Source organism: Nothoprocta perdicaria, unplaced genomic scaffold, assembly GCF_003342845.1.
Source record: "Nothoprocta perdicaria isolate Ctin4 unplaced genomic scaffold, notPer1 scaffold_13, whole genome shotgun sequence".
Taxonomy (NCBI): domain Eukaryota; kingdom Metazoa; phylum Chordata; class Aves; order Tinamiformes; family Tinamidae; genus Nothoprocta; species Nothoprocta perdicaria.
The window spans coordinates 8,030,455-8,053,636 of record NW_020454427.1 but is presented as its reverse complement, the minus strand read 5'-3'; the positions used below and the strand labels follow the sequence as shown (position 1 = coordinate 8,053,636).

The 23,182-nt window shown below is 40.5% G+C and overlaps 1 long non-coding RNA gene across 1 annotated transcript; it reads left to right on the top strand.

Moving 5' to 3' along the window:
• Positions 1-11,145: 11,145 nt before the first annotated feature.
• On the top strand, positions 11,146-15,375 carry LOC112942531. The gene is made up of 2 exons (XR_003248399.1): positions 11,146-11,325; positions 14,706-15,375. It is a non-coding gene; the product is annotated as an uncharacterized LOC112942531 (long non-coding RNA).
• The last annotated feature ends 7,807 nt before the right edge of the window (positions 15,376-23,182 follow it).

Sequence of the window (23,182 nt, the reverse complement as noted above, 5' to 3'; positions counted from 1 at the left end):
GGCAGGGAACTTCTCCCTGCACAAGACTCCGGGTAGATCCAGCACTACTTGGAGATCTCCTCTTGCAGAGTAACTATCGGTGGTTCAAAGCCAACACAGAAGAGGTTCAGGGGGTTAGGCTCTGTAGTGAGTAGGCCTCCAATGCCATTGCCTATATCTGTATTATTTTATTAAATGATGGAAAAGACGGAAGGTTTTTAAAATATTTATATACAATCCAATTGAGCTTTGCCTTCCTGCTACATCATTTCAGGACTGGAAAATGTGTAAGTTTATAAGAGTCACTGTTGCAGAGGTGGGTTAAGAAAAGCAAGGCCTGAAAGCAGGGCTGAGATGAAGCGGGTGCCGTTGTGGCCCGTGCGTAGGGCTGTGCTTTGTGCCGGCGGGTGCCGAGCTTCCGCAGCGCAGAGCACTACAGCATCTAACACCGAGTCACAGTCTCTGGGACCTGGCTGCCGAGTGGCCCCTGTGCTTCTTGGGTCCAGGGTTTCCATAGGTTAGTGTGGGGCAGAGTGGAAAAGGGGTGTTTTCTCATGCAAGCTGCCTGCCTGCTTGCTTGGGTATGCTGTAAACAGACTGTGACAGCCACCACTGTTTATTCCTAGGTGTTGGGCAGCTCTTGTCATGGAAATCATTCGTACCTGAATCCTGGGCTGGTAGAAGGCCAGGGCCTGATCTTTGCTTGGCCCCCATAACGCAGTCAGCGGGAGAGGAGGAGGAGGAGGCCAGGGCCCTGTAGTGCTCCGGCCTCTGCGCGTCGCTAGGAGCTGCTGCTCCTGCTTCCTCTTGGAGCTCTTATGAAAAGAACTGCAAAGGCAGTAACTGTATTGCCCATAAATTGCTTTACATTAATTCCTATTCTAATGCAGTGCCACATACGTAAGTGAAAATCTTGGAAATATGTTTGCTAAATCATGTGGTAAATGGTCTTGTTGATGACTGTGCAGTTGCTCTGGGGATGGAGTTGTTAAGCACTTATTATAGGAATCCAACAGGGCAAATTAAGAGAAACCTGTGTGTGTGCTTGTTATTTTAGGACTTTTATGCTCATCTTCTGGGAAGCCTCGTGTAGGACCTCCCGACCTACATGGACTTGCTGTCTTTAGTTGGAGGTTAGCTTCGGAGAGCTCAGCCACTGACCTGGCAACGAGGGAAATAATCACCTCCGAGGGAGGGCTTCGTGGTGTTATTCTTTAATGCTAAATAGCTGAGCGTTGCTGTTAATAATGCATAGAAAGGAACTGCTTTGCATTCCCTTTAGTTGTACGTGGGATTTTTACATGTAACTGAGGCTTTTTATGCTTGTAGATTAGGGGGGGATATTTTATGTTTCATTGTGAGTAATTGCTGAGCAGGCTTCTTATTTGTTTGTAACACCATTGCAAGCGTTTCCTTAATCCGTGAGCGTTCAGATGCAGTAGGTGGAACTCTAATCTGTACGTGACCGTTCCTGGGAATCATTATTCCAAGTACACAAAAACCCCGTGCATGACAGAATCTGCCATTATAATAAACTCTATCGTAGAAGAACCAGCACATGCTATTTTGTGCTGGGCTTAACCATTATGTTGCAGGATTCAAATGCTACCCTTTTGGGAGCAGATGTTGCTGTTGCTTGTGTTACTTGCTAGGCACATTTCTAGAAACGCAGCTTTAAAATATATCAATTCCTAATGTCAATATGAAAGTACATCTGTGTGATTGGTTTTTTTATATACGTATAAAAACAGTGATTTTTTTCTCTTCATTTTCCCTCTCTACCTTCACTTAACGGTCTCTGAAATTGTATTAGCTATCTGAAGAACTACAGTCTTCCCCTAGTGCCATTTTTTGGCAGCATCATAAGCATTTTTAGCAGCCTTTGCTAGCAGTTTTACTGACAGATCTGTATGTTTGAGCTGAATCAGTTAAGGCTTTCAGCAGGATGATTATTTTGCCACTCGTCATTATTACGACATGGCAACTTGCCTTTGACAAACAAGAGGTCATCCATCTTTTGTATCATATGTAAGCTCGATTGCTATAGCAGTAGCAAAATTCACTCCGTGTTTGCTTCCTACAAAGGATATATGGCATTGGAAAACATGCTCACGCTTGCTTTCCTTGCTGCATAGGCACTTATGTGTGTTTTGTTAATCCAGAAACAAATTATTTATCCTCATAGAACGGAATGAAAATAGAGCATGCAATACACAGGGAAATGGTATTTTGTTTTAATTATGGAATACTGAAAAGTGTGAATAACACTGTAAAAATGCCTGAAACAAGGTCCCCGTTTTACTTTCTATTTTACTAAAGAAATCTATGTTAAAATGTAAGGTTAGTAGACGTCACTTTGCATTCATCACTTTGTGTTTTTCTCTGATGTTTAGGAGCCTGTGTTGTCTTTAAATTGTAGTTTTCCACCATCTCTATTAGCTTATCTATAGAGCTTTATATCTGCAGCAGGCTGAGAAATTGCTTATTTGGCTTTGCTGTAAAATGTGTTCTAACCAGGTAAATTTGGTGATGTTGCTTTTTTTTCTCTTTTTTCCATGTTCATCTCAATCTTGTTTCTAGTGTTAGTGATAGTATCCAAAATGAATTTACTATGTGCTTAAAGTCTGATCTGTTCATATAAAAGCTGATATTGGTGTTCCCCTTAGGAAATTTATGTTTGTATCAGTGCCAGTCTGTAAAATACCAACATTAAAATAACTGTAATGAGATGAACAATATTATATCCAATTTGGAAAAAAAGGTGTTTTTTTTTAGCATCTGTGATATTAAAGCATATGCTGCAGGATCTTGCAAACCTTCTCAGCAAGTAATTATCCCGTTCAGCTGTATTTTGGAATTTTTCTAAGCTGCTGAGTTAATATCTTGAGCTGTGGTGGCTTTTGTGCACGTTTGCTTCAACAACTGCGGTGGGACTGTTACCTCGGGCAAAGGGAGAGGGCGCAGAGACCAGGCAGTGCTGCCTTTAAATGGCAGCTGCTGAACTGGCCAGGTTTGTCTGCCAGCTCTGCTATGAGGCCTTTGTCTTCTACCATACACTGGCAATAAATGTAGCCAGTACCACCAGGAGAGGGAAAAAGTAAAAACAACCCTAAAAAAGCCACTAGGAACACAACGGTGTTTTGCATTATGTGAAACTTGCATAGACGGCCTTGTGTTTAAGGAAAAAGGTGTTTTAATGCTTCATAGGTGACATGTAGCAGCATGCAGGGCTGGCCTCATCATTCCGAAGCAGAACAGTTTCCACTCCCTGAAATTCTTTTCCAGGTTTATTGGGTTTTGTTTGCAAAGGAGGCAGTAGGCGACAGGCTGAGGAAGTGGGGTGAGGCAGAAGCAGCTCCCTGCATTCTGTGTTTGGATGAATGTATTTTTCTGATGAAAACTGTTAATGAGACTGTTCTTGCTAACTGTACTCCTCACTGAGCTTCTGTTGGGCTGATATTTTTAAATCAAGGCAGACAGTTGAACACGTGTGCATTGAAACATGTGTTGACCCCTAAAACATGAATACCAATTACTGGACATAATTCTCAGTAAATGTTTGCTTCCTTTTAAGGAGATAAAGCATATAAAGGAAATAAAGGAATAAATGGGTTTATGTACAAACCTCTGAAAGTTAGTCTATTATCTATTTTATTTTTACTCGTTTATCTTTTATATTCTAAATGTTAAAGGTATTGAAAGGAAGACAGTCAAATTACTTTTCTAAGCCTCCAGCTCCAACGTTTTGTTGCCTGAGTGTTGCAGAATTAAACTTGCTTGCCCTGAACCTGGCAGTCCTTTCTAAGTGGATATTCTGCTAAGCTTTTTAAAGAACTCCTAAGGTCCTAATAAGTAATTGAATAAAGGAGAGAGCTTTTAGTCCTGTTACAGCTGCGGAGTATTTCAGAATATCATGTAACAACTCACTGCAAGCCTTTCTATACAAATGATAAAATTTCAGATAAAATACCGTAGGATGCTGCAGGATATTTTGAAGAATGATTTGAATCTCTCTCACATCTTCTAAAATATCACATGCAGGTTTTCTTCGTCTCTTTGGGATTTGACAGTTACACTGTTGTCAAGAAGAATTTCTGCATAAGCAAGCTGGGAGAGAGGGAATTACCAGACTGCAGGACTATATAGAGTAGATGAGAATTAACTTTTTCTAAAGCACATAGTAAAACATGACGAGGTAGCTTTCTGTTAGCAGCAGTGTAGTATGTGCTTGCTTTATTTGTTTGCTTTTTGTGGTTCTGAATTTGGCTAGTTCACTTTAAAGCCTAATTAATTTGGCAACCTACCATTAGGTTGCTTAAAACTATTTGAAATAACAGTATTGATGTTAACCTTTTAAGTCTGCTTTTAATTTTCTGGAAAAAAAAAAAAAAGACTAAATTTATTAGAGGCTTTAGGAGAAAAATCTGCTGTTATCTCCAAGGCTAGAACTAATGGTGTAGTTGGATTCTGTGTAATGGAGATGATGCATTTAGATTTTTCTTTTTTTCTGCGCTCCAAGTACCACTACAAACCATGGGGTTAGAGAGCATCAGCTTTAACCTGCAAAAAGCAGCTATATTGTATTTTAGCCAAAGAAAGGCAAGTAAGGCAATAAGTATATAATCTTAACTGAGAAGGTACTGTGTATGCAACAATGTTGTATTCCATAGGAGAGATGCCAATATAGGCGTTTTCAGTCTTGTAAGTTTAGGGGAAACGGTAAGAAATATGAGGATTTCTTGACTGTCTCCTCTGAGTTGATCCAGTTTGGTACCGGGCCTAGGCATGAGCAAACTTTGGACCAAAAGAGCTATGTGTTGGCAACCCCCAGGAGGCGATGTGCAAAATGTTCACCTGATACAGGCCCAATAATGATAGTAATGTTTGTGTTTATGTTCAAACAGTGTATCAGGAAGGAGTGGCTGCTGGTGCAGGTGAGCTATCAGCACGCAGAAGGAGGTGTGCATTGGGAGGCCTCAGCAACGTCAGGAGTAGGAGCTAAGGGTCACCATGTAGAAATAGCCAAAAGCTGTAGTGATATTTCCCCTCAAATGTGAGGGTGAGAGGGGAAAGGAGAAGTCTGTTTGATGTGGTTTCAAAGGAGCAGAGAAATTCCATGACTGGGGGAGAAGCCCCACTAAGAGGAGTTGGGACATCTGGAAAAATTTTGCTTTCCCTGGTGAGGAAATTGAGGGAGGCAAAGGAGTCTGTGTGACACTGCTTTGTGTGTGTGGGGGGGGGTGATCTCCACAGCCAACTGTGCTCATCAGGGAGCAGCAGGAGGCAGCTCATACGCTGCTGCTTACTGCCTCTTGGATCTGAATCCCCATTGCAGGGTTCCTCATCTAACTTCTGGGTAAGGTGCGGTTTAGTTTAGCACACAAGCTCATTTGTTTTAATCTAGAGCTTTTAATTGGTATGTTCTAAAAATCAGAAATACTGTGGGAGTAGTATCTAGTATCTGGGAGTAGTGGGAGTAGTATCTACTGTGGGAGTAGAAATCTCAAGTAGGAGATTTCTCTTGCTCCTAACTTAATATCAGAATTTTTACTTGTTGATGTTTTCCTTTTTTTTGCTAATTTTGAGCTGTTATGAAGTTTCAAAACTCTTGAAATGTTTAGTCCTTTTACCTTGTGAAATTGTTTATGCACATGTATTTTCTTTCTCAAATGTGTAATATATGAGAGTTTTCATTCTCCTAATGCCAAGATGGATTGATTGCAGTGTGCATGCATTTATCTGTTTTGCTCTTGTACCTTTCTCTGTAAAGAGTTCCATTATTTTCAACTAGCTTCTGAAAAAATACAAAGTGCTATGGTGTTTGCATCGGGCTGCACAGCTTGAATGATAATGTTTTTGAGAGAGAGAGAGAGGAAAAAAAAAAAGACTAATAGACAACATCAATTTTATGTTTTAACTGAGTTAGGTATATTTTTGGAGGGTCAAAAACAAAGGGACAGGTTTGAGGCATTTTTGTTGCAGTGGTTTGTATATAATATTTTATATTTATATATAAATATATTATATGCATTTATACAAATATAGCTAATAAAGGGCTTGCAAAAATAGTAAATAGCTGATGAAGGTAAGAAGGATATCCCCAAGGTTTTATCATTCCCAAGTCACGGGTGGAAATGATACTCTGCTGTAGAGTCCTGAGCATTAGTGTCTTTCGAAGCAATAGACTGACCTGCATTGTGAATGAAGTACAGGGAGTTGAAGCTGTTGTTGTAAATGGGATTTTTTGGGAGCCTTAGTGGAGAGCAAGAATGAAAATTTAGTTTACTTGAGACCACAGAGCAAACATTTTGAGAAAGGAGATGTTTATGTAGTCTGTCTTACAAATCTTTCCTCAAGTATAACATATCGAGTATGTATTTTTAGTGTACATTTTATTGTTAAGAAAAGAAAGGGTTTGATGTGAATGCAGTGGTTTTGGTCTCTTGAGCTAAGGGAATGTCTCCTACTAGTGAATTATGCAGGTGATTTTAAAGCCTTTGTATGCTTTTTGCAAGCTTTAGTGAGAAACTGTTAAAATATTTTAAGGACTATTCTAACATTTAGCTATAGAAATTTCATCCTGCATTTAAGCTAGGCTGCTTTGCCATAACTGCTTTGTAGCTTTTGAAAGAAAAAATAATTTGTAACAGTTTTTTGAAGACTCTATTGGCTCCCTAAACACCTTGATACCAGCACCTAAATACATTTTGTGGTAACGCTCTAATATTTGAATCCCTTGTCCTGGAATCTGCTCGCACTACAATCAGATTCTTTCAGCTTGATGGGAAAATTGAGAATTTCATATCTGAAGTATAATGTGAACCTGGAAGCTGAAATATGTTCTGATTTAAAAGAATATTACATTACAGCTGCACTATGCACTATACACCTGCAATTATCTTGGTAGGTGCTCGAGCATCGGTACAAGGCCTAAAGCAAAGGACAGCTGAACCAGTATGTTTATATTTTCATCCAGGGCCTGTCAGTCATGGATCAGCCTAGAGAAATGGGAGCAAAGTCTGCAATCTGTTTTTCACCAAAAATTCCTTGTCCGTAGGCAAAAGCTAAGGCCCCATCTTTATATGTAAATTCAGTAGGAATTAGGCAACAGGATGACTTTTAAAAATGCCTACAGAAAACTGTTTTCTTCTTCTGTCTCTTAATCAGATGTTCTCTGAGAATACCAATAGGTATGCTGATCTTTCATCCAAGCTTAACTTTTATTTTTTCCTCCATAATCTTCCTTGTTTGCTCATTAACATCACAGAAGATACTTCGTTGTTGTATGTTGCGTAGCCATTTGTTAGGGAGAGTTAAAACATTGCATAGTCATTTGTTACAGAGAGTTAAAGTGTTGATTTTAATAGTAAGAAGTTGAACTCTGTCTGGATTATTAACTTTTTTCCCTAGTTAATCTTGGGTAAGAAGGCTGTTGTTTAAATGCAGTGGGCTGCGCCAGCAATAGGTGACTGTCATGAACTCATAGCCATAATAGAATTTCCAAGATATATAATGAATAACAGCAGAAATTTGGGTTGGGAATTAATAGCTATAATATATTTGCTGGTTGTGCTGCTTTGTCTTTGTTAGAGAACAGTGCCTAGGTATTTATTGCAGATACAAGTTGCCAAGTGGTAATTAAGTTATATTCTTCTGTGTGTAAAATCCTACACTTACGGGAGATGCATTGGACAGTGTGGGAGGCAGAGAGTGGAGCTTTTTAGCTACTTTAATCCATGTCAGTGCAAGCTCCTTGCCACCTGTTTTTCTGGGTGATGATGGTGACTTGCCTGTCTGTCTGCTGCTGCAGCACCTCTCTCCAGCCCCTCGAGGTGGGCACAAGCTCCAGCCCCACGTAGCATCTGGGCTCTGCATCGTGCCCTTCTTTACCTAAGCTTCCTTTGTTGCGATAAGTGATCCAAATGCGGACAGGTAGCAGTAGTTACCTGTGATTTCACATGATCATTTTGAGTCTAAGCAGTTGACTTCTTTTTGAGAGCTCTCTCTGTGTGGAAGCTACCAGGCAAGTGCTTGGTGTTAGCCGTGCAAGTGTCATGCTAGTGGCTCTAACTTAAAATAAATGTCGATGAGGTTAGCTTTGCACGTCTGAAATGAGGCTTCAGTTTAGGGATTTCAAGGAAGAGTTCTGAAGAAATAGTTTACCTTTCCTTGTTTTCAGAAAGAAGGCATTCACGTTCGCGTGTGCACACGTAGGTTCCCAAGAGCCGGCGCCAAAGTCATTAAATTTTATCCTTAGGCCTTTCCCCATCTTCAAAATGTGGCATGGCCCCGAGGTCTTGTTTAGCACTATAATAAAGCAGCCCCTAGAGATCCAGTGCCAGATGAAGATGCCTATGTGATGCAAATTCTGATTCAGTATAAATTCACACTTCCCACTCAATTTGCTGAAGTGTTTTGGCTCATTGCTTTCTAGCACCAGACTTGACGCTGGGTCATGTGTCACCCGTTCCTACCATCCTGACGTTGTGCAAAATTGGGTGCTCTCTGTTTCCTTGCAGCTGGCATCAAAGAATATATATTCTTGCAGCAGCTGGCATTATCCACGTATAAGGTCATGCAGCCAGTTTGGCACGTCCGATCCTATGTCCAGGAGAGGTGACCGAGTGGTTTGGACCTTCTGTCCTATTAGACTGGTGCACCGTTTTGGTTATTACTGACAGTTTATCATGCCAAGCATCTTGAGCTGGCTGCTAGCAAACCAGAAAAAACATCAAAGTTCAAGGTTTCTGATGCTCTCTTTACTACCACCAGAAAAGGCTGCAAATTGAATTAGACTGTTGGGTTTCACATTTAGGTGTGTGGGGCTGGCTGGTTGGTTTTGGGGGGAATTTTTGTGGAGCCAGCTTTTGGAGTTCTAGTGAGGCAGATGGTTAGAAATTTGGGGAGTAACAATGTGGAAGGAGTAAAGGATATTGTAAGGGGCTAAGTGAGACCTTTTCCTACAGAAATGCACCATTAGTGATATCACTCTTCTGTAATTTATTTTGTTGCAAATTCGCTAAATTGTTACTATAAGAAATCAACTTTCCTGGTTGACCAGAATTCACAACTATCTCAGAATTAAAAATGTGAATTACTACTTCTACCATCTCTAAAATTATTTAGTTGATCTGAATAAACTCTTCACAGAAGTTATTGACTGGTTCTATTTTTTTTTCCCCCCTTGGCGAGGACAAGTGTTTTGTCCTGGACTGTTATTTTAGCATACTTTCTTTTATCCTTTTCTAATGTCATTTTCCTATTTTCAGTATAATCTGAAGCTGTGTTCTGTTTTCTGTTCTTATTTTTAGATCTGTCGAATGTCTCTCTTTGAACAACCCTCTTTCTCCTCATTTATTACAAGAATACACACTGCATATTGCTGTGGTTTTTAGGAGAGGGCCATTTTTAAGGAAGATTTTTAGGGGAGGACCATGAAGAGACAGAGGAAGTAAATTAGACAAACTCTTTTGAGCTGTTTCTCTTCTTGCCCACCCCCTTGCCCAGCTGGAAAATACTTGCAGCGTTGTACACTGGACTCCATTTTCTGATGAGTAGTTCCTTTCTTGGCTTGCGTCATATATTGTTGGCATAAATTTGAATTTTATTCAAAAAAAGAGAGTCCCTTTTGCAATTGGAGACTCCCTTCAATTATTTTCTCTGTCAGTAGTGTCAAGCTGGTGGCATCTCTGGTCAGACTTGGAGGTCAAGCTAGCCAGACTTGGCGGATGTGTCTCATGAAAAAGCTCATCTGCACTGAGAAGCCCTTCAGTATCACTGTCTGCTTTCCAGTGTTCACACACACCCTCTAATGACAGTTTCCTAGGTCAGACCTGGGAGATGGTGTCTAGGGAGACCTGCTTCGGTTGTCCTCATGTTCTGGGAGGCTGAATGGCTTCTGCTCCCCGCAGGCCCCAAGACTGGTCCGGCAGCAGCGTGTGCCGCCTGCGCTGGCTGCTATTTTGGAGGCTAGGAGGAGCAGGGAGGGCTCCCTCGGGCCCTTCTCGAGTCGTGAGGGCCCTGGCAAGGGGTGTCCTCCCTCCCTAGCACAGGGCGCTGCCCGGGGGTCGCCTCCACACCGCACGGCCTGTGCTCTTTGAACAAACACTCTCCTGCCCTTCAGCCCATGTTTCCATGTTGGCGATTGCTCTGCGCCGCTCAACCATGTCCCTGGTTCCTCTAAGATGTAGATGATATTCTTAGAGTGTGTCAAGGTCTTACCAACTGAGACAGTAAAGAAAAATAAGGATTTTTGTGGAGCTTAACCAACCTGATCCCGAAATGGCCAAACAGAAGGAGGAAAAGGTGCTTCTGTAGCTTGAGAGAGGGATCCTTCTGGAGTTTTGAAGGCCCCCTGCATGTAGTGGATCTGTTTGAACTTGTTAAAGTAGTTAATACTCTTACATATAGTGACATTTGATAGGACATTAAAATTTAGGGCCTTCCTGTGATTTACCATTCAACATCGTGTTGCTAGAGCAAGCTCTACAGCTAGAGGTTATGCAGGTTAACCTGCAGGTAAGAGCCAACTGCAGTCACACAAATACAAAGGGAAGGCTTGCGTATCACTCCTACCTTACCTGTGTCTCTTACGTAACCAGAGTCTTCCTCTCGCTTTTCAGCCATAAATTCAAGATGCACAGCAAGCCAAAGGTGTGTGAGCTCTGGGCAGCCAGACCTTCGGCTGCTGTTGGAAAGAAGCTCCAATACCTCTGGCATGTGCTGTAGATCAATGGAGGGAAGCAAGTATGAGCACTTGTGACCTTGGCTTGCCATCTGACTGAGGAAGGATGAGGAATAAAGCTAGCCCCCCACACTTAGAATATTTGATCACGTTTCCTAGCAGTCACTGTTATTAAGAGAGGCTCATCAGTGTGTTTGCCATCTAACAGATGCCTTTAGGTCTTTCTGAGTGTGGGGATGGAAGGTTTTGAAGCTATTGCTCTGGCCTAAGCATATTAAAATAGAATTGTTCCTACCCTGTCTTTAAGAAATATAATTTGAGAAATCTGTACCTTTTCTTGGGATAGTTTTTCACTGAAACTTATTTAAAGAGAAATGTCAAAACTAAATACAGTACAATCCAATGCACGCACGGGAAGAAAATATCCTCGAATCGACCGTTGTCGTCTCTCTTGGCAGCATCTGGGAAGCCTGTGTGATGAGCAGGAGCGGTGACTGCCTCGTAGCTCCCGAGTGTTGAGCTGTTGCTGGATCGCTTGCTGACCCTTCCCTTCACATGATTTCTTCTGGGATCAAATAGAGTGCTGCCGCACCGAGCGTTTTCCAGAGAGCCGAGGCCCAAACTGGAGACAGACTTATCTTAGATTGACGACTAGATTGATGGTAAGCAGCGCGGAAGGTTCAAGCCCCATGCTAGCATGAAATCATTTGACAGATAGAAATATTTGCTTATAAATTGAAAGAGTAGGTAATAATAGTGTTTTTTATGATTACATTACATGATATTTTATGATTACACAGACTAATAGCTAGCAGATGGCAGAGTATACATTTTGCTTGTTTACCAAGATGATGGATGGCAGTGATTGAAAAAGATTTTTTTTTTCCCTCTTGTTACATTACTCTGAAAGCTTGTAGTGGACAGGCAATTTACAATATGAGTCAACAATAATTTGTATCTGCTCTGGATTTTTGGGGGACATCAGTTATTCTGCTTCTTATTTTATTGGAATTTTTCTTCTTTCAAAGATATTTTCTTTTCAGAGGAAAAATAAAAGTAAATATATGCTGTGCATAGAATGTGTGTGAAACATCAGGCCTTTAAAAGATGACATGAGTAGTGCCTGACAGTCCATGTACACAAATAATATCTGTTTGTACAAAAATATCTGTTTGGAGGTTTTTTTACCAATGTTCTATTTCAATGTTTATCATATTACTTAAGCATTTTAAAGAAAAGAGATAGGCTCTGTCTTTTGTTTAGGCACCTCAGCACAAATCTATGCTGTTACGCTGCATATTACCAAGATAGTTAAAGCTATCCAGCCACAATAATAATTGCAATGTTTTTCATCCCTCTTATTTAATTGGTATCGACTGACTGAAGTTATCTGTGTGTGTTGTACACAGCTGCTGTTTAAGTGCTGTTTGTTTGGAAATATCACTCAGGTAGCAAGATTAATAAAAACTCGTTTTCCTCTGGGTTCATTCCCTATCTCTTGTAGTGTCCAGTGGCAGATGCCCAACTCCCTGCCAGGTCCCTAAAGCCTGCAGTTTCCTCAGTGGTTTTGTTGGCCAGATGATGGTTTAGATGGATAGTACCTGGGTTGCTGTCTCCAGGTGAATATAGGAATAAAGCTATGGTTACTTTACCCTCAAGAACTGCTGTGCTTAGTCTTATTTTCCTTTGCAACCTCTGACTTCAGGAAACTCTTATCGGAGACATCCAGCATTTTATCAAATCCAATAGAAGTTGCCCAACAGATTCAAATGATATTATGTGAAGGCTAAACACAGAATCATAACATTAGTTTCCTTAAAAAAAAAAAAAAAAAAAAAAAAAAAAAAAGCTAAAACCATCAGATGGCAGCAGGTTGTCTTCTCTTTTAAAGAACACAATAAGACTGTGGAAATTGGTTCCTTCTAGTGAAAGGGGGAGGGAAATTATCACCCAAATTATCGTGACTGGACATCTTAGAACATAATCAGAGATATAAAAAAGAAATCCATATAAGATTTGCCTTCCCTCCAAAGGATGGCACGTAATGTATGCATCCAATTTCTAATTAAAATACTGAGTCTATTTAAAACTGTGGCTAAACAGCCCTTTGTGTTTTTGTATATGTAGTAAGGTCTGAGTGATTTTTTTTTTACATAGTTGCTAGCAGGCAGCCTTAGTGAGCTTGTAGTGTGCTCATAGTCCCCAAACCCAAGGCACCATTTTTTCTATTTTATTTATATATTTTATATATATATATATTTATAAATGTCCTAAATTTTTTTAATATATATAATAAAAAAAAGTCCTACATTTTCTCTTTTTCACTGCTGGTTTCAGATTCAACTGGCAAACACACATGCCAACAATTCCTGCCTTGCTCAGCTTTCTTCCTTTGACTAAATCTTCTATTTATTGTTCTCTGCAAGTTTTGGACCTCTGTGATAATACGATACTTTCCAGCTTTTGTCTAAAGATAAAATAATTCCTAGCTTTGGCTATGAAGAACAGAATAAGAAATAAGCAGCAGAAGTTTAACTGCCAAGAGCTCAACAAAAATCTCCGAAACACCCCCAAAATCTCCATTTTTACAGGGAAACCTCTGTTGAGTTTTGTACTTGACTCGTCATTGCTGAGTGCTTGAGGCTGGCTGTGGTGGAAGAGAACAGCAGGAGTAGACAGAAGGAGTGAAGAGCCACGTTGTGCCGCCTGCCTCCAATTTTCATAGTTCTCTTACTGGGAGAAAGTAAATACTTCAGCAAAAAAAGGGCAGTTGCATCGTAATTCACGGCACAGCGCTAACTGGATTTAGGAAGAGGAACAACTTTGGGATGAGTGCTGTAATTGCATGTGCCATTCAGGTGTCTGTGTGTGTGCCCGTGCCTCTGTTGGCACAGGGGCTCTGGTGCCTGGGTGCCCTTCCAGGCCAGGGAGCCAACTCAAATTTAAATGAACCTGGCAAAACTGAACATTTAGGTGAAGTGAGCAGTGGTAACAGGTCAGCATCTGGTTGCATGGAGTCCAGGATGGGCAAGGAGGGTGGATGCTCTTGCTTTTCCAAGGCTCGTGCTTTGCAGCGCTGCGGGGCCGGGTGGTGCCCGCGCGCAGGCAGCAATGGGTCCGCGTGCTCCTGAAGCAGCAAGTGGCACAGGGCAGGCGTGCGTGTGCCCTTGGCCTGCAAACCCCAGAGCTTCACCGGCCTAAGCGAGGGATAAACCAGGCTGGCGTCTTAGTTAACCAGTATGTAAAGCATACATGAGCTGTAAATAATGGTCTGTGTCCTGGATTTTGTTCAGCTTTTTTGTTTTCAGCATTCGTTCTTAATTATGCATATACTCTGAGGCTTCCTGGATCTCCTTTGTAAAATGATGCAGCAGCAATTTTAAGTAGGTGCTTTCTTAAAGTGTGTGCATGTCTAACAAAATAATGAATAGATATAGTTTTAAAAATTAGGAGAAGCTTTGCAGTAGTAAGAGCCTCTTTTTTTCTTGTCACTCTTGTTTTTGATAGTCTCCTCATACAGGGGAGAAAAAAAAAAGACTGTCTTGTTTATGTGTATCAGCATTAGATCTTCATAATTTTGCATCACTGTGATCAATTCTGTTCTTACCCTGCATATAACTATCACATAGGTCGCTTGGAAGCCCTTGTAAGAGCATAGTACTGCTATTAAATCTCAGCACTGTTTCTAAGTAGGAAATTGATATGTGCTGAGTAACAAATGTTTAGATTGTGCATCATAAATGCCTCAATCTACTGCAGCCTTTTTCCAGTTAATAGAAAAAATAGTATGAATATGATCAAATTTTGAAACATCTCTATTTTGAGACTGTAATGTAAGCTAACCATGAACTGTTGTATCTAATTTTCTGGATACTTAGTGAAGTGATATTTAGGGATTCGGAACTGATTTCTAAAACCACCACCAGTTTTATTATTGTTTCTTGTATCAGCTGGCTTGTTTTAGCTTGCAGCCAAAACAAAGCTGAAGATGTATAAAATATTGTTTGCACTATTCTATCAATATTTTTATCTGTTTCATCAGACTCCTTCCTAACTGATCCAGGCTGATCACTCTGCAAAGATGCAAAATTGCTGCTTCATGAAGGCAACTTCAGCAATGTTAGCGGGAAAAAATGGCTGCATGGAAGAAGCCCATGATCTCTCTTCAGAATACAAATTGTATTTACTGCCTTGCATGTGATAGGGTCCAAGTCCTGTATTTTTAGAGTAACTGATTTACAGGCAATTCTGTTTTCTGACTGTCATCCATTCTATTGTGTCTTAGTTCAAACAAACAGACAAACAAAAAAAACCTGAGTGTAATAGCTGGGCTATATGGGTGCTGTCAGGCTTTATGTGCAGGAAGGTAGAGAAAAAAATAAGAGGAAATGTAGTTCATGTCTCTAGGATGTATATTTGTAGTTCCAAAAAGACTGTGGTATAAAAATTTCTGGGATATTGTAGAGGGCTTTTTGTTCCCAAAATTAAACTTGAGTATTTATAATTCATGTTAGTAGGTTTTCCATATTGAATTTTTAATGTGTATGTTCTTAAAGGGGGAAAAAAAACCCATAAGGATATAGCATTAGAATTGTACAAATAAGACTCAATCCTATGCTTTTCTATATTTAAGAAAATATGTGAAAATTTATTGTAGACTGTGCTGCCAGAGCATTCGAGAAAGAGAAGAAAAATTGTGCTTTACTCTTCCTGACTGCCATCCTTGCTTAAAAAAAAAAAAAAAAAAAAAAAAAAAAAGTGTGGCTTGGCTTGGCCCTTTCTTTACTTATTTTTGTGAAGAAGGTAAACTTAATGCCCCTGAGTTAATAGATGACCGTATCTGAGATAGAATGGAGCTGGTTTAACCAAGGTCACGCACAGCAGTCCTGCTGCAGGCTTCCAGCTCCAAAAAAAGACTTGTTCTGTCCACTTAGTTTTCTCCCTGTCCTATGAAAAGCTGTTTGAAAAAATCAAATAATACCGTTTTTTTCTGAGAAGGCGAAAAAAAAAAACCTCATAGATACTGATTTGCAGAACTATTCCAAAATGTAAAATAACCACTTGTATCTTGTAAAATCAGCCTGTCACTTACAGCAAAGATTTCACCACTTCCATCTGATTTTAACTCCCTACCACAAGGTCCTTGTTTGTTTGTTTGTTTGTTTGTTTCTCACATCCATGAAATGAAGAACTGTTTTGGTTTAGATCAGTTGCACTGTCTTAAGGAAGCTTGAGGGAGATTTGGAAATATATCCACTGTATCTCTTGTGTAAATTAGGTTTTTGATCGTTTTGATGAGGGATAATTGCTTAAACATGACAGTTAATTTGTGTTTCATGTTCCAGTGTAGAGGCTTCAGAGAAAGTGTGTTAAACTGTATATAGCTGATTTTAGTTCAGATTTTCTTGACTTGAAACCAGAAGCATTTTTATCTCCTCTTTAACTACAGCACTTCACGTACTTTGGTAGCTTGCTAATACAGCCAATCTATATAGAATAAAACCTCTTCTTTTTAATATTCTTTAGTTTAGAAGTTGTTGGCAGTGACCGTGTCTGTGTTATAACAATACTGCTGGTTTGGGGAAATGTGTTTTTAGTGACTGAGCCTCAATATGTGTAGGGTCAGGACATGAGTTGAAGTTGCTGTTCTTGAGCAGTGGAGAGGGGGGGGAATAAAAGAAAATCTGTTTTCTATCAATAGTCTAAAGATCCATTTGGTTACAGGGCATGCATTTTTAACATTTTCTTATCTCTCTTATCTGGTGTATTCAACTGATGCAGTGTGTGATTAGTAGAAGCAAATACGTTTAGAGTTCGTAATAAAAAAGAGCATAGTAATTCATCTCCGAATAATACGCATCCCCTGGCTCTGAAATGCCGAGGGAATGGCTAAATAACAGCAGAGAGGTTCGGACGTGAAAGATCAGAGCTCGGCCCTCGCCGCTGGCATTGGACAAGCTCGTCCTTTGCGGCTTGCCGCGGGTGCCGGGCGAGCCGGGGCATTTGTGGTAGGAGGACGTCGTGGACGAGCACAGCCTGCTGCAGCACCCTGTGGGTTTAAGAGGGAATTTTCAAGTCACATTGCTGATTTTCACTTGATTTGGTGCTTTTAGGAGCCGAGGTACCTCATCATCCCCACGGCAGAAGTTTCCGCGATGGTACTGGGGCCTCCAGTACTCCACAAAAGCATTGCGGGCCAGATGCAGCCCGGAAAGAGAAACGCTCTTTCCCATGTGGCACTTTTGAGGAAAGCGGCCTTGGCAAGAAAACATGTGAAACACAACATCCCCCTGTGCCCCTTGCATCTTTGAAGTAGCAGCACGCGGTGGAGCTGCTGGAGGGCAAGTGTGCCAGGCTTGAGAAGCAGCAGGGGTTTCAGGCTGGTTGTTTCATGTTCGTGGCTTCTCCGTCACGCTGCAGTCTGTAGCTCGCCCCGTGAGCGCGGTAGGGCAGCGATTCCACGGAGCCCCTGGCTCCGGGAGGCGCTCGGAGCCGCGGGGACATGGAGCGCTCTGATCCCTCTCCCTGCGAGCGCCCGGCGTGGCGGTGTCGGCCGTGTGGCGCGGAGCACGCCAGCGTGCAGGAGCACGCAGGGTTTCACGTGGCCGCGCTGGTTTGTGCCAGCTCCTCTTCTTGGGAATGGACATCTTAGTAACGATATAATAGTGTCGTAGAATACTGCAGAAAGCTTAAACAGGGCGTAGAGTTTAATGTTAATTTATTTGATTGCTGGCAGAGATGTTCAACTGCTTTGCTACCTCTGCTTCTCATCCCGAATAAAAATATTCTCCTGTAGTTGTCGTTTTGGGTTACCAGCCTGAAAATGGTGTGCAAATGTCAGAGTGGTGCTGTATATTAAAATATATTATTAGCCGTCTCAGTACCTTAGCATGATATATCTGAAGTAGGGTTTTTAAAGGCAAACATACATCTTCCTGAGAGACAGATTTTTTGTAAATCTGTCTCCATTTACTCTCATTAGTATTAAATCAGTTCAATTGATAACAAATGTCAGACAGTAATGTTTCCAGTTAAACAGACCATCTGCCTGTTTCATAATATGAACATTTATGCTTACAATCAGTACACTTCAGCTGTGTCTGAAGTGGCAGGTAGCAATGTCTGTTGTTTGGGGTCTCGGAGCATGGTATGTATATTTGAACTGTAACTAGTTGCATGCTTTCTTGCAATTGCAGTTAAGGGAGATTTCCTTCCACAAGGATCCCTCATCTCCTTTTAAAACATTCTTTCTCTTAGTCTTCATTTTACTTCTCTATGACTGTTTATAATTTCTGCTAGTTTATATATATGTATGTGTGCGTGTGTGTGTATACACTTTTTTCAAGCTGGTAAGTCTTCCCTAACCCTGCAGTAGTGGAATTTGTGGACACTGGTTGTCTATTATTTGAAGTAATAGTCTGAACAGAATCATGTTGCTGCTGTTTACTGCATTATTTTTATGTTTCAAGCAATTTCTTAAACACAAATGCTAAACAAACCAAAAGAACACACATATCTTTGAAATCCTTCTAGAAATTTAAAAGGAGGTCCAGTTAGAGTTTTCAGGTTTGTGATATAGATATATAGAAAAAAAAAATAATGTGAGGTGGACCCCATGTGTTGCAGGCCGTGGTGGCCTCCAGCCCCACCGTGTGGGTGACACGGCATCGCTGCAGACCAGGGCTCAAGGCAGCCCCCGTGGTTAAGACTAACCCAGGCAGTGGTGCCTTTACACAAGTTATGTGCTTTTGCAGAGATCTCTTGCTCAGAAAATTGGCCTTGCCTAAGAATGTTTTATTGGGGCGGTTCTCTTGAACTCCCCAGTTACTGGAGCTCACTGGGTCGACAGGGAGGTATCGTCGTCTCTTCTGGTTTTCCTCCATCGCTTTCCATTGGAGATGAGACTTCAGTGGTGTCTGTGATGAGGCCAGTATTAGAGTGCCAAACTAGAAAACATTAATACATCTTAATCACTAAGGAACACCGTGTAACTAAGAAGAGTGAAAGATGATCAGTGAAAAGAGACTAGGTGTTGCACCCCCTCTGTCTTGCAGATGCCTTTGTATTTGAATTGAAAAGGTTAGTTAAACACTGCATTTGCAAGGGGTAGAGAGATGATTGACTGACTTACAGCTAATGATACATGAACCAATATGTAATTTCTTAGACTTTTTACAAGCAGTGGACTATCACCTTGTTGGTTTGAGGATGAAGACTAAGAGAATAACTGAGCCATTCTTCTAATTTCTCAAGACCAATTGAATTTCTTTCTGTACAATTGAAGGAATATTTGAAGAAACCTTTGTTTTATTGCAGGGTCGTAGTCAGGGTGCCCGTATTTTTTTAAACAACAACAACAAAAATGTTTAGAACAAAGCCTTGTTCTGACGTAGCAGAGATGGTTTGTGTATAAAAGAGGAACAATTTGTGGATTCATCAAATTGAGACTTTAACTAGAGAAGACTCATCAGTGAGACAAGGGGAAAAAAAAGTGAAAATGTTACTTGACATTGCTTAGTATCTTGATGGTACAATGTTAAATACTGAGGGTGTAACTTATGTGCAAGGAAAAAACTGCAGAAGCTTTTGAGACGGTGGAATTGTTACAATATAATATAAAATGCTTTAAATCATTGTGATGCATTATATGCATATCATGATAGAACACTTGGACAAAAATATATTAGCATGTTGTTTCTAAGTGCTCTGTAGTTATGTGCATGTGATATGTCACTGTAATCTAAAACACTTTAATCTTTCTTTATTCTTTAACCTCATGTTACTATTTTCTTCTTATTCCCACTTTGCTCATCTCAGTGATAAAAATGCAGCATCTGATACCTCATTCTCTTATGTGTTTTGAAATCTGAAGGTTTGGAAAGTGGATGCAAGAATTCTCAAATTTGCTGGTCTAACTAATCCGTGAAAAATCTGTGAGGCTGGAGAGGGCTATCCTATCGTCAGATCTAAACAATATAATGATATCAAAGGTACATACCATAAGTTGATGTATTATGAGTTTTAAAAAGCTTAGGACCTAGTTCTGTTCTCCAGACTCACTGGAGTTAAGTATCTGTCGATGTTCAACCACTATTTTAGTGGTTAAAAATACCCTAATTAAGAGCTTTTTTGTAAACAGAGCAATATTGTCTTGTTACTGTAAGTTGACAGTGTTTTATTTTGTTACTAACCATTTTTATTACAAAAGTGTTTTTTATGATGACAATTTCTGCAGGTAATGAACATATTCCGTGAAACCTGTAGTTTGGCAGAAGCAAGAGAATCTAAAATAAAATCTAAAGTTTGGTGTGTATATATCGAGTTGCTCATTACTCAAAGATGCTTACTGCATAGTTTTCAATTTGGTTGATTCTTTAAATGTACAGCACCAATTATAGCTGATATGTGCTGACATGTGGTATTTTCACTTTACAATTCTCTCTAGTTAAATAATTTAAATACATGGGTAAAGGTACCCAACACCCGCAGTGAGCCTGCCTACCTGCTGCTTTGCTTTGTAAGAACTGGCTTAGGCTGTTCGTTAATAAAAGTTTTAAATACCGTATCTGTAAAAGGCCTGGTATAAAAGCCTCCAACTAAGGAACATTTTTTTTCTTATGATCTATTTGATAGCGAAAGGAAAGAGGATACTTAGTGCTAGGCTTACTTGGTCTTTTCCAAAGCTCTTGGGAAAAAATATACTTGAGATTGACCTAACTCTTGATCATACTGACTGTACTGAGGAACTCAGTGCAATAGCTGCAAGCAGGCCTGATTTACTTGTCTCCTCCTTACTTGAACACTGGATTTGGGGCTGGTTTTTTTCCTTCCACCCTTCCCCCAATAAATCTCATCCTATCTGCCTTTCCTTATCCCTTAAAAGAAGGTGTGTATTTGTTCACTTCTTCCATGCTAATGCCCTTGCTCTCCTGAGTCCCTCTCACAAGGGTCACTTCTTGGCCATCTGCTTCTTTTATATGTTGTGTCTAAACCATGCTGCTAGGTGACAGTTATGTGCTCATGATTCTCAACTGTGCCTGTTTTTTGACACCTTTAATGACTCTCCTCTATTCTCTTAGCATGTTTGTGTTGAGTTTCTCTCTAATCCTTCACATGGATGTGTTTCTCCTGAGAACAGATCAACTCTTCTGTCTTTATTCTGTTAGAATTGCCATGCATAACCTCAGTATCATCTTGGGTCCTGAACTTCTCAACTGGTACCTTTGCTATACTTGCAAATCTCACTTGCTACATGTAACACACTGACATATTTTCACTGCCTCAGCGTCTGAACTTCTTCTCTTGATAATTGTGTTTTGCTATTAGCCTTCTAGGGCTCCATCCCTGTTACGCGTGTAAAGAGCATGTCACTATTTCTAGGTGTCCTATAACTTAGCCAGCTCCTGATTAACTTCAGGGATCAATATAAAATCGCTCTTTTATTCGAAGTCTAGATATGTTATCTTGTATATTTTGCTTTTGGTGTGTCTCTTTCATCTTGGCATATGTCTTAGTAACAAGCATATTTTATTATGAACTCTTGTATGTATTGTTTCAAGATGATATTGGTCTAGCTACTTTATGAGTTTGCTTGGCTTCATGATTTTCTTAAAATTTAACTTTAAGGATATTTGCGATTATTTTATATTTTGAAGTATAAAACCACAATTACTGTGATTTCTAATTGAAACTGTGTATGTCCTTCACTCTTTGCAAAATAACAAAAAGAAAAACCCAGCGTGCTGTGACTGTATTTATAAGTCCAGTGCCGAGAATCTTGGGTTCGTTTCTTTGGTTTTCTTTCATAGAAGCCTGGGATTTCTAAAAAATCTAAAAAATCGTTAAGAACAAAGTACATATTAAGGCTTCAGTTCTGCTTTGTGTAAAGCTTCAAGATGTTTAGATCCACTGGTGTGTGGGTTGTTTTTTTTTTTCTTTTTTCTTTTTTTTTTTTTCTCCAGCTTCTTTGTGTTTTGTTTAAATCTTAAGCTATAGTTCACTTTGTCGGTGTTCACTCTTTAAGGTTAGTGCCTCAGAGTGCCTCAATCTGGCTTGATTTTTCTTCCAGGATGAGGGTTGCTCCTGGGGATCCCGCCTGCGTGCTCATGGCTGCTACTGCATGCGCTCTCCGTCTCCCTTCCCGCGGCCCGTCTAGTTAGGAAAGGCCCCGCGCAGGCTGGCGCTCGGAGCTGGAGCCGAGCTCCTGCTCTCCCTGCCCTCCGGCAGCAGCGGCCCCGGCTGCCGCTTCGAGCCACGCAGCACCCCGAGGACAGCAGCTCTAGCTCTGAGCTTCCCTCCTAGCTGCGTCAACGCAGAATCAGGTCTCACATCGCTGCAGCTGACCTGCTCCAGACACGCAGCGGTTCCTGCTGACAGATTCTGGCTAAGGGAAAGGCTTTCCTTAGCTTTGTTTTATTTTTTTCCCCGTCTCTGAATGCCAGGTGTTGAAGCACGCTGGAGCCTTTTGAAAGCAGGCAAATTGTCCATGAAACGCGTCGTTGCGGGTTGCAGCTGCAGACCTCGCAGAGGGGCGCTCAGTTATGCAGAGGTCACGGGAGATTGGGAGCCTTGCGTTTGACTCCAGTCAAGATGGTTAAACTTCAAATACTAACGAAGGAAAATCAGTTCATACCAAACAACTGGTGTTTGTGTGGTGTGAAAAATCAGAGCTTACCGACTGTCCAGAGCGCAGCTCTGGAGGGTATTACATTTTGAAGCGGGGTCTATCGAAACCATTACAAAATAATAGCAAGCTTTTTAAACAGAAAACACACAGTTTTTCTCAAGAAGTCTTTCAGACCTTTAGATCTCCTACTTATTTGAAAGTTTTGAATTTCCTATTTGGAAATATTTTTCCAGTGTAATGATTGGTCTGCCATGTGCAGTGTTTTAATGCTTTAGGAATACACACAGGTCTGTAGCTTTTTCAGATGTAATTGAATATCTCCTTAGTAGCCACAGTGCATGCAGTTAATTACAAGGAGAAGTTATTATTGCTGGGATTAGTCTTCCATCTTGCTGAATGAATGTTCTCCATTTAAACAGAAAAGCTGCTTAAATGTCTTTACCAGATATTCTGCAGTGCTTCACCAAGAATTTCTTTATTATGTAGACATAAAGCCAAGACCTGGGGTAATAGGACATACTTGAGAGCTGTTTTGGACGAGGAGTGGAGGATCAAAACCATATGGCATTATTCAATATTAAATTAATACCTCTGTCAGTAGAGGCACATAGATGTTACTTTTGTTAAGAGTGTTCTGCACATGAGTACTGGTCTAGAGGAAATGGAGTAGCTAAAAGTGTGGGGTTTTTTTTTTGGTTTTTTTTTTCTCCTCAAAAGTAGAACTGTTTTTATGTTTCTGTGGAAGCACAGATTTTTGCTTCTCTTTCTTATTTTTTCACCTTCCATGACATTTTTCAAGAATGTTTGTGAAAATACTGTGTTAAACTTACCTGTTTAATTTCGAGAAACTAGTACTAGACCTACCGAAAAAAAAGCTTTTGGAGGCCGAGTGA